Consider the following 13531-nt stretch of genomic DNA (forward strand, 5'->3'; position numbering starts at 1 on the left):
TAATTACATTCTATAAAAGGAACAAAATTGTGATTGAAAAATGTTTATGTGTATAAATATAGGGCTTTGAGATTCTATAAGATGTGCCTGAAAAATGTTTTATATTTTCTTTTAAAGAAGAAGATATTCTTTTTTATTATTATATTTTCGTTTTATTTATTAATTATCAATATATCTATGGTTGATAAATATAATCAATATTATACCAAAAAAAAAACTTTATTAATTTCAATCTACATCGTATTTAGACACACATAGATAAACGTGACAAAAATAGAGAATGAAAATATCGATTAGATGGTCTACTCTGACTTGTGTGTGCGTAAATCGATAATTTAACTATAATTACTCGATGTCGAAGTGTACAAGCATCGATTACGCAACATTAACTCGTTTATCGATGTAACACATAGAATCGAGCGATCGTTCCCACATTCCCCATCGAGCCGTGTCGATGGAAAGTCAAATCATTTTCGCGCGTAAACGCCATCGATCACCCAGCGGTACGATCTTCCGCGCGCGTTGATCCTCGTGAAAGAAGAAGATGGAGAGGGAAATCAAATTAACCCACTCAAAGTCGGACAGTTAAGATATATATATATATATATATATATATATATATATATATATATTTTAAAAAGCTAGTTCAGCTTCTTAACTCGATAATCTCCGCATTAATATCCGCGGAAGATTAGTTTAATTAGCTCGAGATTCAGGATACGTGAGTTGAACTTTAAGAACGAAATAGAGGAGTCACGATTCTGAATGTGTATACGAAAATAAAATACAGATTACATAATTTTACTTTAAAAAAGCCGATTTACAATATAAATCTATATTCTTCCAAACAAATTAATTTTTTATACAGCACATGCATTTATTAAAATATACTATACGAAGTGAAATTATAGTCCATACATCCTTAGCTTACATAAATGCTGTCATTGTTAGAAATAACTGAATTGGACCGTAATAAATCTTCTATTTATGTTTATAATAATTTTAAATTGAAGAGAATATCGAGTACTTTGTTATTTTATCAAAATAGCGACTACCACCGACACTTGAAATCTGCAATGCCGTATGCGATCGATCGCGCGCGTTTGCAATCGGTCTTTCCCGAAAGTTACATCGTTCTTTGAGTTGCAGCAACCCATCAATAGTAGTGGCGACGATCGCGGTTTATGTACCACCCCTCTCGAATCCCTTTCGGTCTCAATACCTCTCGCATCCAATATACCGCATCGGGAATGGGATCGTTCGCGATGCTCACTGAAAATCAAGCGACAATGATTTCACAAGCTAGAAATTCCGTTCGCGCAAAAGAAACATAAAAAAAGAAACTCGAGACTTTACGAACGATCAACGCCGAGCAAGAAATGGAAAATCAATTGAAAGCGTCGTATTTTGCATCGGTATTGCAGCACGCTTGTACGATGCTTTTCCAATAAAGTCTAAAGGAAAGTAAAAAATAATAAAAAATATTCTAGCTAGTAAAAAAAACAGCACACAATTGTACAGTTTTTATATAAAAGTTTTAGATAAAAGTGCTAGTTTTACTCATTTTAAATAAAAAATATTTTGCAAACCTTTAGTGTGCTCTGGCAATATTTATAGAGAACATTCGAAAATATATATATTTTCAAATTCTATGATCAATCTGAAATTGATGTTTTCTTTGGTAAACCAACACAATTTCCGAACAACTCAGAAAACAAGTAAAAGCGCCGTTTATTTTTGATTTTAAAAATAACAAATAAATAGCTGATCTCTTTGTTATTTTTGCATATATATATAGTGAAAAAAGTAAGATTTAAAATTATACGCACACAAACTATGGTCAAAGCGAGAACATGTAAAGCATAAAGCTCGATCTATGTCCGGTTATACGCTATACGTCATAGTCAATTGAAACTGTCGTTGTACATATATCGGCACATAGGAACATTACTCATCTCCGTGTAATGTCTTATCGATCTCCTTTCTATCGAAGACACCGCGGCAATGCATGAGACGCGTGGACGTAAATTATTCAGGACCGGCGATTTTGAATTACGAGAGGCCCGTGTGTTAAATATTAATATGCCGCGACCGGGGACAAGAAAACGGGATATAGAATAAGTAATACCGAATATATAACGATTGACGGAAATAAAAGAAACATTTCAGTTCAGTTGAGAGACAAGCTGTAAGTTTTAGAGATTCAATCTCATACTGTCGAGAATCTATTTGTCAACGTCGAAATATTATATATAATTTATTATCGATTAGTTTATCTACTGCTCAAATCAAACTGCACGTCTAACAAAAAAGAAAGACACGTGAAAATACGTATAATATTCTATTAGAATAATTACTGTAGAATAATCCAATGGCTTTACAAACGGCCGCGCGAAATACGGCAACGTCAAAAATTATGATCCTCGTCCTCTCTCTCTCTCTCTCTTTTTCTCTCGCTCTTTCTCTTTCTCTCTTTTCTCCTATGTTAATAAGGGAAGATGTAGTATGTACATATCTATATTACTACGACCAACGAGCGATCAGCGCGCGTGAACTGCAAGTATATCTGCATGGGCGCTCTTGTAAACATGGGCGACCATGCATAGGAGAGGGACTTTCACTGCGCATTATTAGATACGCGTCGGAATGCGACTACCGTAAATCGCGACTGTGCAGTAGTGCCGTAAGTTGCACCGTAAATAAATACCTTCATTGTGCCATTTCCCTAAATTGCGTATTTATTACGCATTCACACGGAGAAGAATTGATGAAAATTAATCAATTCTAATTTTTATTTAAAGATATCATGTGCTCGCATATCTATTAACATTAAACGTAAAAAGGAATAAAGGTAAATAAATTATAAATGAAGAAAATTATTATATAAAATTTTGATGAAAAGAGAGAGAAGAGAGATAGAAGAAAAGAAATGTAGAATAATATAATAATAAATCTAATAATAAATATGAAATAATCATCGATAATCATGAAAATCTTAAGTAATTCATGATAAAAGAAAGTGTATATTTACATACATATATTAATATATATTTTGTTATATATCAAATTATATATATCTTTTTTTTAAATAAATATTTTTCGACTTTAACTGTAAAAAATATTAGAAAAAAGCTTCATACCGCGTATAACGTAACGTGTAACGTGATTAAAAAAAAAATATATGAAGGCAGGGAAAAAGAAAATTACATCAAATTCGATCTGTGCAAGCAGGACTTGAGAACGCCATCGATCGAGAAAAAGAGCAGAGCGATGTTTATTCGGGCCGAATTTTTTCGTGTATGCTATAACAGACGCGGCTTATGTCAAAAGACGGAAAAACGGATACTGGAGTGGTGCATCCTGTAAGATGCAGTGATGCGACCGCGCTTCGCAGACTTTCGCCCCTTTGAAAACGGTAGTCCTCGGATTTATCCATACGCGGATAAGTCGTCTTACGGCCCGAAGAGCGAATATCGTCGCATGAAAGATCAGCGCCGGGATATTGCGCATACAGAGAACCGATTGGATGTCGCCTGGCTCAGCGAAAGCCGAACCCAACATCGGTTGGCAAAATGTCGATATATGTATGTATATCGAAACGTTCTCTCTGGATGAACGATCCCCTAAGACGATTATAATAATATCATTTGCTCGCAAATAAAAATGCATGAACGGGACGCGTAGTTATTTGAGGACGACTTTAGTCGCAAGATCGGAAATGAATATTTCATTGAGATCGATTCGGAAAATTGATGATACTCATAGCGATGAGAGATAAGTAGAAATATTTTTGCATTTAAGTAATAAAACAAGTGAAAAAATTATCAATTTCAAATTATCAGTTAAGTTTATGATTCTGGAAAAACTTTTATATAAAAATAACTCTTAGATAAAAATTTATTTATTTTTTAAGCTCGTATTTTTAATAATTTTCTTGCCATTTAGTTTCATTAAAAACAAATTTATAATAAAATGTTGGGTTTTTTATTATTTAATTTTTTATATAATAATTAAAATTTCTATATATATGTAAATATTCGATTATACATAGTCAAACCATAAAAAAGAAGAGCTGGTCAATGGGGTATGCTCAGTGAGAAATAATCCGCTTAAAAGGATTCCAATCTAACGTTAAAATGTTATTATGTTTAATGACACATAATACGGCGATAAAAATTAAGGTTATAAGGTAATAAAAATAAACGCTTTAACAGCTCGTTACAAGTATTAAATGCGAGAATAATGAAATTCTCCTGTCGCGTGTATTTGTAATGCTATTACCTGCGAAGTTATGTATTCCGTGTAGGATGGAGTGACATTTATATTGCTCGCAAGCAAATTCTTGCTCTATTTAATGCAATTCTGAAGCGAAAAATAATAAAAAGGCTGTTGCGTGCATTCGAAAATATACATTCATGCACATACATATGTACAGTTGCATTCCATCGAATGACAAGCGTTCAACAATCAAATTAATGCTGATTATATCAGCATCGATTAATGCTCGTGTAACTGACAGTGATAAACCGATCTGGAGATGTAATTTCCTGATTTATTAATTGCACGCATCAATGCATCATGAAATTATTATCATCGCATAACTATCATCAAACATATCGACAAAGTATTTGTCAATAAATTTCAATTAATGGTAATGAACTTAATTTCTTAAACTTGTGCAAGATTGCTAATGGATTGAAAAAACAAGAGATAAATTCTCAATCTTTTTTCTGCAACTATCTATGAATAAATTAGCAAGATTATTTTCTGGACGAGAAATTAACAGATATCTTTTCAAAATGAACACAAATACGAATACTTCTTTTGCATTAAGTATTATCCATATTTCGATATTACATCGATATTACAATGCAATCTCACCTTATTCATTTTTAAACATAGCGGATAAAAATGTAAATCGGGTTCGATCGGGCGGTTCTGAGAGTGTTGCCGACAACGTAACGCAACGTAATGTAATGTAACCAGGAACGGCAAAGTGGCGCAAATGTATACATACATTCGTGATTGAATCTAGATATGCCGGAAGGGCATTTACATTTCATGAGACGTCGGCTTAACGTCCTTAGTACGGTGATAATGTGGCGCATCTCAGTTACTGCTCTCTCCCTTTCTCTCTCTCATCGGAATTCAAGACGCTCATCACGATCGAGCTCGCATACTTAAAGATAAGATAACACCACCAGGTAAGCCGTCCAAATCGTCTGCCTGCGGAATGACTTCTCATAATGCAGATATATCCCGTGAATGTAACAAATCAGATGAAAGAAATGATGTCGCTCTGATCTTTTCAAATGATTTTCAGACACTATGAATAAGAAAAATCCTAACATCTTAGAATTATAATAATAATTTAAATTTTAAGCTTATTACAATAATATAATGTCATAAAAAAATTTTTTTTATTAATAAATTTAAGAAAATATAATTTTTAAAATTTTATTTAAAGTTTATGAGGAAATAATATTCAAGATTAAATTATGTATTTATGGAAAATTTAATTCTCGTTACATTAGTTGCGCGAATCATTTTTTATGCCCGCGCAAAGAGAAAAAAACACGAGGAAAATAAATATTTTTAAGGCGCATATATATCTCTTAACAGAGAAGTAAGATGACAGTTCGGGAAGCCGTAACTCACAATTCGAGCGCGCCACAACTGCAGCTAATGAAATAGCACATAATAGCAGATAAGACTCCTCCGCGGAAGATGACTATGGCATGCTTCTTCTTCTTACTTACGCCAAGTCGCCATAAATCTTCCGCCGGTACGAGGAATTTGCTCGAAGATAACTAAAGATCGCGAGCATGCAGCTGCAGCTCGATGAATACAGGAGGATGAGGGAACAGGCAAGACAAAAGGGGAGTGAGTAGGTCGAGGAGAAAGCAAGCAGATACGTGGTTCAGGAGGTCGGAAAAGAACAGAAGAGAGGGAGAAATAAGCAGAGAGGAAGAGGGAGAGAGAGAGAGAGAGAGCAGAGAGAGTTGGTTAAAAGCGACTCCGTTCTCTTCGTGAGTCGTTAAGACAAAAGGTCGTTACAGGGCTGCTTCCACCCTCGTCTCCGTTCCGCCCTCTTCTGTTCCGGGTATATGTCACTCGCTAAACGAGTAATTAGTAATTGCGCGAGGGAGAAAGATCGCCAGGAAAGTCACTCCCCTCGGGATGCTTCTCTGCTTTCTCCGGATATATACATGTGTGTGTGTGCGCGTATGTTATGTGTAGGTGAACATCGGTATGTGTACTCTCTCGCCGTCGTGGAAACAAGCAATGATAGGCACCGAGACGTTTTCTACCCCTTCGAAAAAGACTCTGCATGAGGGACGGAGGAATTTCCCGGAGGATTGCGGCCGACTGCTGCTACTGCTGCTGACGAAGTCGATTCCGGGGACGTCGCGCTCGCGCGCGGCGAATCAATATTTGAACTCGCCACTATGTAAATCGCAGGATACCTCCGGCTACCGGGAGCACGCCGGAAGACCCGAGGAGTTGGATTGAAACGTTCCGTTAAACTTTCCACGGAAAGCAGTGCAGGCGATCGTCATTGTGTACGTCGGAGAGAACTTATTTGGTTTGGCCAAATTCGATTGTGTGAGAATTCTCGAAGTTAAGAATAAAGATGTAAAGGGACGTGTGTAAGAGAGATATATATATGTTGTATTTGGCAAAAAATTATTTGCGAAGAATTGGAACAGATAGATTCGATAATACGCGACAATAAATATCACGCGATATAGATATCGCGAAATATGAAATTTGTTAAATCTATACATGTATCTTATAATTGTGATTGTTGATTCGATGTCTCTTTCTTATTTTACGAATCAGTTCTGATGATCCACGATCCCAGTGTTTTCGCTCGAGGCTATTGAAAGGAAGAGGCGGAGGATCTCGTGGAAGAGGGCCGGGGAGATCGTCAAAGCATTTCCGAGGACGATTCTTTGCGAAGACTTACTTCTTAAGACCCGTCTGCGTTTTGATTGCACAATCGATTCGAGCCCGGGCTTTAAGCGGCGCGAAGAAAAACTCGCAGAATGACGACTCGCTCTTCTTTTCTTTTTTTCTCCTTCCTTTGTATTTTTTGATCTTTTTGAAATGTCTCCGCTCGTTCTCGACAATCGCCGCTCTCACAACGATCGATCGTACGACTTCGCAGATCAATGCAGAATAGCCGCTTTTGCGACAAGAGAACTCCTCGAGACAACGACGGAAACTTTAAATATCGCGTTCTCTTCCTTAAATCTTCCGTTGGAAAAGATTGAATTCCGTTCTTCTGCCCATTCGCTACTCACTCTTGACGATCGCAAGTCGATGCCTCTTCTCTAAAAGCCAATCTTTGGTTCTTATGCTGACTCTTGAATATGCGACGGAAATTACTTTTCGAACCTTACAAAAAGATTCTATCTGAGAAGGCAGATTTTTCTACTGAATTGTTCGTTGTTTTCAACAGTCTCTTATAGTATAATTCTAGCTTTATAAAAATCGAATTTCATATAATAATGACAAATATCTTTGTATTTTTACAAATATATATATATATATATATATATATATATATATATATATATATATAAGACATATTAATAACTGTGATAAACATCAAATAGAACAACTATACAAAGAATATCAATTATTTATAAATATTTCATACACATAGATGTAATATTTCTTTTTTTTATAAAATAATATATTTCATCAACGGTACTATTCAAACTAGTATTATATTGCATTATTCAAATTGCCTCCGAGTTAAAAGAAACGGTAATGTAATTAAATGTTTATTTCGAACGTTTACGGTACGTTACAATTTATGTTTCCTTCGTAATTAAATTTCCACAACACGTTAAGCTATTTTTTATGATGTTATTACATTCTTATCGGTACATTTATTCGCTTATATCGGCGCATTTGCGCGTTTGCACTTTCAGAAAAAAATAACGCTCATGGCTATGCGTTAATGATGTCCCGTGCATCACCTTTAGCATCGTTTCGTCTCTCATCATCGTTTCTCGTTACATACTTCATCAAGTGAAACATCCGAGCTTATCACTTGCACACGCGCGTACTCGAAAAACGATAAACATATCGTTTGCGATATGTATTAGACGAGCGTAATAAAATAATATCGATATAAGCGCGTCCGATCATCCGTGAAATATACGAAGGAAAATATTAATCATTCATACGTGTATATAAAGTATTTCGCGAATTTTGCAAATGTGATACATTGAGCAATAATCCGTTTATACATCAATGGTAAATCATGTACACGCAACGAAATTATGTTAAAATGAATATAAAATGGATTATTGTTGAAATGTGAAATCGTTTATCCCGTTGAGAGAGAGGAAACAATGCCATGTAACAGGAATCCCCGATAAAATGCAGCTCGACTCTAATCGAGCAATTTCGATAAAAGAGTTAAAAGTAAAGTACTTTTCATTCTATTTATATCACTAGACGCAAACAATTTGAAATAGAAATTAAACTTTCATCTAAATGCTCACATTGCAATTAAATTTTTTTTTTTAATTTATTAGTTACATAAGATTACATTACTATTATATACATTAATATTTAATAATGCACAAGTTTCGTATTACTGCTGATTTTTATACCTGATTTTCGTACATAAACAGAAGAAATCATTTAAAATTGACACTATGCCACGGATGCGAAATACGCATGTAAAACGTAAATATCTTACAGTTTTATTAATGCTTTAATGAAAGCACGTTCCTTCCCTCCCCTCGATATGCGGCAAAGTAAGCCACAGTAAGCCGGATTATGTCAAAAATAACAGTGTTGGAGAGAGTATGCGTATGCAAGCGAGAGAGAAAGAGAGAGAGAGAGAGACCGTCTCCCCGGAGAGATGACAAGCATTTCCGCTGCCTCGTATCCTGTCGAGCTATTAAAAAATGGACGATGTCGCGCGACGATATAACGTGTGGCAGCGAATTACGTTACGGAAAAGCGTACGTGACAGCAGGCCGCTATAACGTCGGGCAAAAACCGACTTTTTATTACACACTGAAAGAGGACTACGTCTCTCTTTCGCGTTCGCCATCGATCGATTGTGCATGCGCGCGACTTTAATTTTTGACAAGTGTCGCGGCGAGTTCTACTCGGTCCCGATGTCTCATTGAAGGCACTATCGATTTCGAAGGAGGCTCAATCCGAAATTGCAGCTACGCGGCGTTTTTATACGATGAAATGTCCAGAGCAATCAATTTTCGATCGCGAGTCGGAACGGTGATGTTTTCATGAGAGATTCTGGTATAAATCTGTATCGTGTTTTTTTTTTTATCGCACACAGTATCGCAATTGCTACTACACAAGTTTGGCGCTCGTTCAGCTTCCAATCTTTCAATTTTCAAGTCTTTATTTTCTACTTTCAATGACTAACTGTCGATTGCCGAGTTTTTATTTTTTTACTTGGCCGAATGATTTATTTTCTACACAATTTCCTTTATATATTACGCTCTCTATATGTTACCTATTTATAAAAAATACTTTTTTTATGCAGCATCTATTTATTACGAAATTTATAATCTAAATTGTATAAAAATTTATTTATTATTTTATATTATAGAATAGATGTGCTTTTTATAAAATTTCATAAACATTACATTTTGCGATACAGAAGCATACAACTCGTTCATTTTCCAACTTTCACTTCTCTCTCTCTCTCTCTCTCTCTTTATTTTCTATTCTATATAACAATTTTCCTTCTCTATACAATTTCCCTCTTCTGTATAGCAGAGCGAGTTTTGTTGGAATACTCTCTCTGCAGATACAGTTATACGTTGGAATAAGATAACTCCATTTGCCATATAACGTTATAAGGTATAACAGCCGACATAGCATGCATCGAAACGGCATTCGTTCTCATCGTTAAAGAATGGCACAGGGTCGATAAAGACAACGGCGAACGGTATTTGCATTTACAATTGCCGTGCGCTACCGCGTTTACCCACATCCTCGTCCACATAAACATTCGCTATTGAGAAATCGATCGAAATTAAAGAAAAAAAGAGAAAGAGAGAAAGAATACATTTTTACATTTATATCAAACACCAGACTACAGATATTATGCCACCGTTATTACTTTTTCGAGTCGCAAACAACATGTAATACACATTATTGTATCCACGCGTGACGCGTTTCATTCCGAAAATGCTTATTTAAAGAAAGAAGGCATTTGATAGCGACGTGTTGAAAGTATTTGTACATATACTAGGGAAGAGAAAGCGTTCGATGCGACTTGGTGATATAGGAAAAAAAAGGAGTTACAAGCCGATCACGATGCGACATCGTTTGTAACCGCAGAAATAACGGTAAGGGAATACTTTTACGAGCCGCGCGCGAATTAATTACTTACTTATTCACCAACGTTGTTGTCGTTGTCGTCTTCCCCAAAAAAGGCAACGCGATAAAAATGTACATCGCGATATGCTATATACGGAATGTACGGTTATTCACGAAAGATGTTTCGACGAATTATTGAGGCAGTAACGGAGCTCGGGCCCTCTCTTTCTCTACGATATTCGCCGATGGATGGCGAATTAATGGAGGTCGAGTCTAGGAAGTCTTGTTTACGAGCGATACAGTTCATTGGAGCATAAATATAAAGGAACAAAGGGGAGAAATACTTGTTAAAATGTGAAGTATATTCCATACAACATCAATTATTTGTTGTAAAAAAAAACTAAATATCACATCACTGTGTGTGATGTAATAATAATTGTGTATAAATTTAGAATTGTATAAAATTAGATTGTATAAAAATTATAGAATTTAAAACGATTTCGTCTTTAGCTATCAATTTTATGCGAAATCGTGTCTTGCTAAATTCGTCACTGTGTATAACGTGAAAAGTTAGCAGTGTTCATTTTCGTCCATTTTATTTGATACAAAGAGTGTCGAATGAATCCACAAGCATAAAGCAAATAATTTACCAAATGAAGCCTACGAAACGTCTGATTGATGAATCAAGAAAAGAGAATGGCGGAGACTGACTTCTCTTCAAGAGAGATAGAATCTATTTCGAAAGTAACGAGAGATGTACTGCGATTGAATAATGCATTATCAATTTCGATCGCTCGATAAACATCAGATATTTATTACGAATTATCCGTAATTATTTATAAATTTCTGTATTATTCAGTGAAAATCATTAGCTCATCAGTGAAAATCATTAACTCATCGGTGAATAAAATGTTGCATTACACAGAATATCGCTAATGTATTTGTATTGATCATAAAATTAAATGTACTCGTATAACGTGAAAGAAAATTAAAATCATCAAAGGGAACGGCATAATATGAATAATGGAAGAGGATCTGCGCGTGTTCGAGAATAATCCAAACATTCATATATGCAAAAGACATAAAAAGAGAATAATTAATCATTTATACAAATAAAATGAAGATATTACATAACGTAAGAGAAAAAAATCAGATCATCAAACAGACTGTGGATAAAAAAATTCGTGCATATTTGAGGAAAAACTCGGTTATTACGTTTGCGAGAGATGACAAGAATGGTAAAAAGGGGACGTCGGTGCGCGACCGGTAATTTCAATGCAAACTCCGCACAGGAGAGAAAGAATGGATAGAAACGGTAAGGATGAGGCAGGGACTGCGCGCGCGCTCTTAATGCGAAAAGTTTAATGATATTAATGAAAGTGGCTATATAGCGGTAGGCGTGCCGCATTTTCAACGCACGCGCGGCTCAACTTTAATAATGTCTGCTTCATTTACATTCTCGCGAATGTTGGGTAGAGAAGGTCCAGCGCGCACCGAAGACCGCGCGCTAAAACGAGGTCGATGCGGTCGCGAGGAGATAATTCGAGAGCGACGTTGCGAGAAAGCAATGCTGCGAACCGCTATCTCTTAATTTTTCGAAAGGCCGTGGCTCCGCTCTCTTCCACCGCATCATTTCCGCATTATTGTACATCTGGTACGTCGGGAAGTAACGAGCTGCACGTTTTCTCCGCGCCGTAATAGTAATTCCGGTAAATTACCGCGATCTTGAAAGTGCGTGAACGATGTCGATGGGAAGGCTCTCGATATAGAAAAAAATATGCGCCGCCTAAATTCTCGCGATATCTGTCCACTTTATTATCCTTGTCATCTAATTTTAACTGGATAAAAGAGATCATCAGCGTCGTTTATTCGTGTAAAAACTCCGTTTTGCGTCTGCGAGATTATCGTTGCGCGCTATTCCTTCCCGCTTTGACTATCCGTCTCGTGAAATGAGAATGCTGAGCGATGATTAAATTTAATTAACTGTAACAGCTGGTTGGGACTTACCGGCTTGCCGGCGTATCCGGTGGCATTCATGGTTAATGGTCGAAAAAGAAGCTTACCTAAAACAAAGAGAAAAGAGAGTAGTGATGATTATTATTATTATTATTTTATGCTTAAATGAGAAAATTGCCGGTTAAAATAAATATTTTAATACTGGTGGTACTCCAAAGAAAGAATCTTTCCTCTTTCTCCTTTAAAAATGCTATCTGAAGTAATAGTAATAGTACTAGATATTTTATAATCTATATATATAATTTATGCTCGTTTTTTCATTGCAAATATCTATACTGTTGTAATTAAACAAGTGACAAAACCTAAATTTTTTAGATGTCTTTAAATGACTTTAAAATGACTTCAAATATTTAGGTGAAATGTGATGTATTATTTATAGATAGTTAAAAGATAGAATGTTAAGAGGTTTTCAAACGTATTGTAAACTTAATTTTCAATGTCTATTTAATTTTTTAAATCAACGTATATCAAAATTCTAATCTGAAAGTTAATTAATAAAATAAATTAAAAATAAAGGGAGAGATTATATATATATATATATATATATATATATATATATATATATATATATATACATATATGTGAGAACTCTAGTCTCAGATGGCACATGTAGAAACCGATCTATTATATTACTTTTTAAAAACTCAATAAAAAAAAAATATCTTAAGAAGAAATAAGCAATATTTGCCGAGTCGAACGGGACGATTCCGTCGATATTATAACGCCTTCTCTCAGCTGCTCTCTCTCTCTCTCTCTCTCCCCCTTTCTTCTCAAGTTCTTGAAAAATTTGCACCGAAGAGAGCATCGTGAAGAGGGTCACATCCTTATACACGTGCCGAAAAATATTGATCGAGATCGATTAATACGTAAACTTCGTGCCGGGAAATTCGTCGTAATCTCTCACAGTTGAAGCCTTTAATCTCGTTCCAAGAATGATGGAAGATGGTGTGGAACTGCCACGGATTTGTGCCGTCAATATAGATTACGGTCGCGCGACCAAAGTATCCTAAGTACTTCGGCAACTCGTTTTGGTCACCCTTTGAATGACAATAACTCCCTTCGATATAAGAGCAAAGGGGAGGGAACGGACGCGCTCGACAGGATAAGAGAGTCTCTATGCGAGAACGAGTGTCACCGGGAGAACGACGTTTTCGTCGCTCGTAGTAACATCGATTGCAGATCATTTCTCTGG

General features: G+C 35.7%; 1 protein-coding gene and 1 long non-coding RNA gene across 3 annotated transcripts in view; both read right to left on the bottom strand.

Moving 5' to 3' along the window:
• The window catches only part of LOC126848607 (CCR4-NOT transcription complex subunit 6-like), a 482736-nt gene that overhangs the window by 298913 nt on the left and 170292 nt on the right, over window positions 1–13531 (bottom strand). The gene's annotated exons all lie outside the window — the stretch shown is intronic.
• Window positions 1–13531, bottom strand: part of LOC126849044 (uncharacterized) — a 62321-nt gene that overhangs the window by 47619 nt on the left and 1171 nt on the right. The window contains exon 2 of the long non-coding RNA XR_007687347.1: window positions 12331–12386. This is a non-coding gene — a long non-coding RNA (uncharacterized LOC126849044). The remainder of the gene's footprint in view (window positions 1–12330; window positions 12387–13531) is intronic.

The sequence above is a fragment of the Cataglyphis hispanica genome, chromosome 1, assembly GCF_021464435.1.
Source record: "Cataglyphis hispanica isolate Lineage 1 chromosome 1, ULB_Chis1_1.0, whole genome shotgun sequence".
Lineage (NCBI taxonomy): Eukaryota > Metazoa > Arthropoda > Insecta > Hymenoptera > Formicidae > Cataglyphis > Cataglyphis hispanica.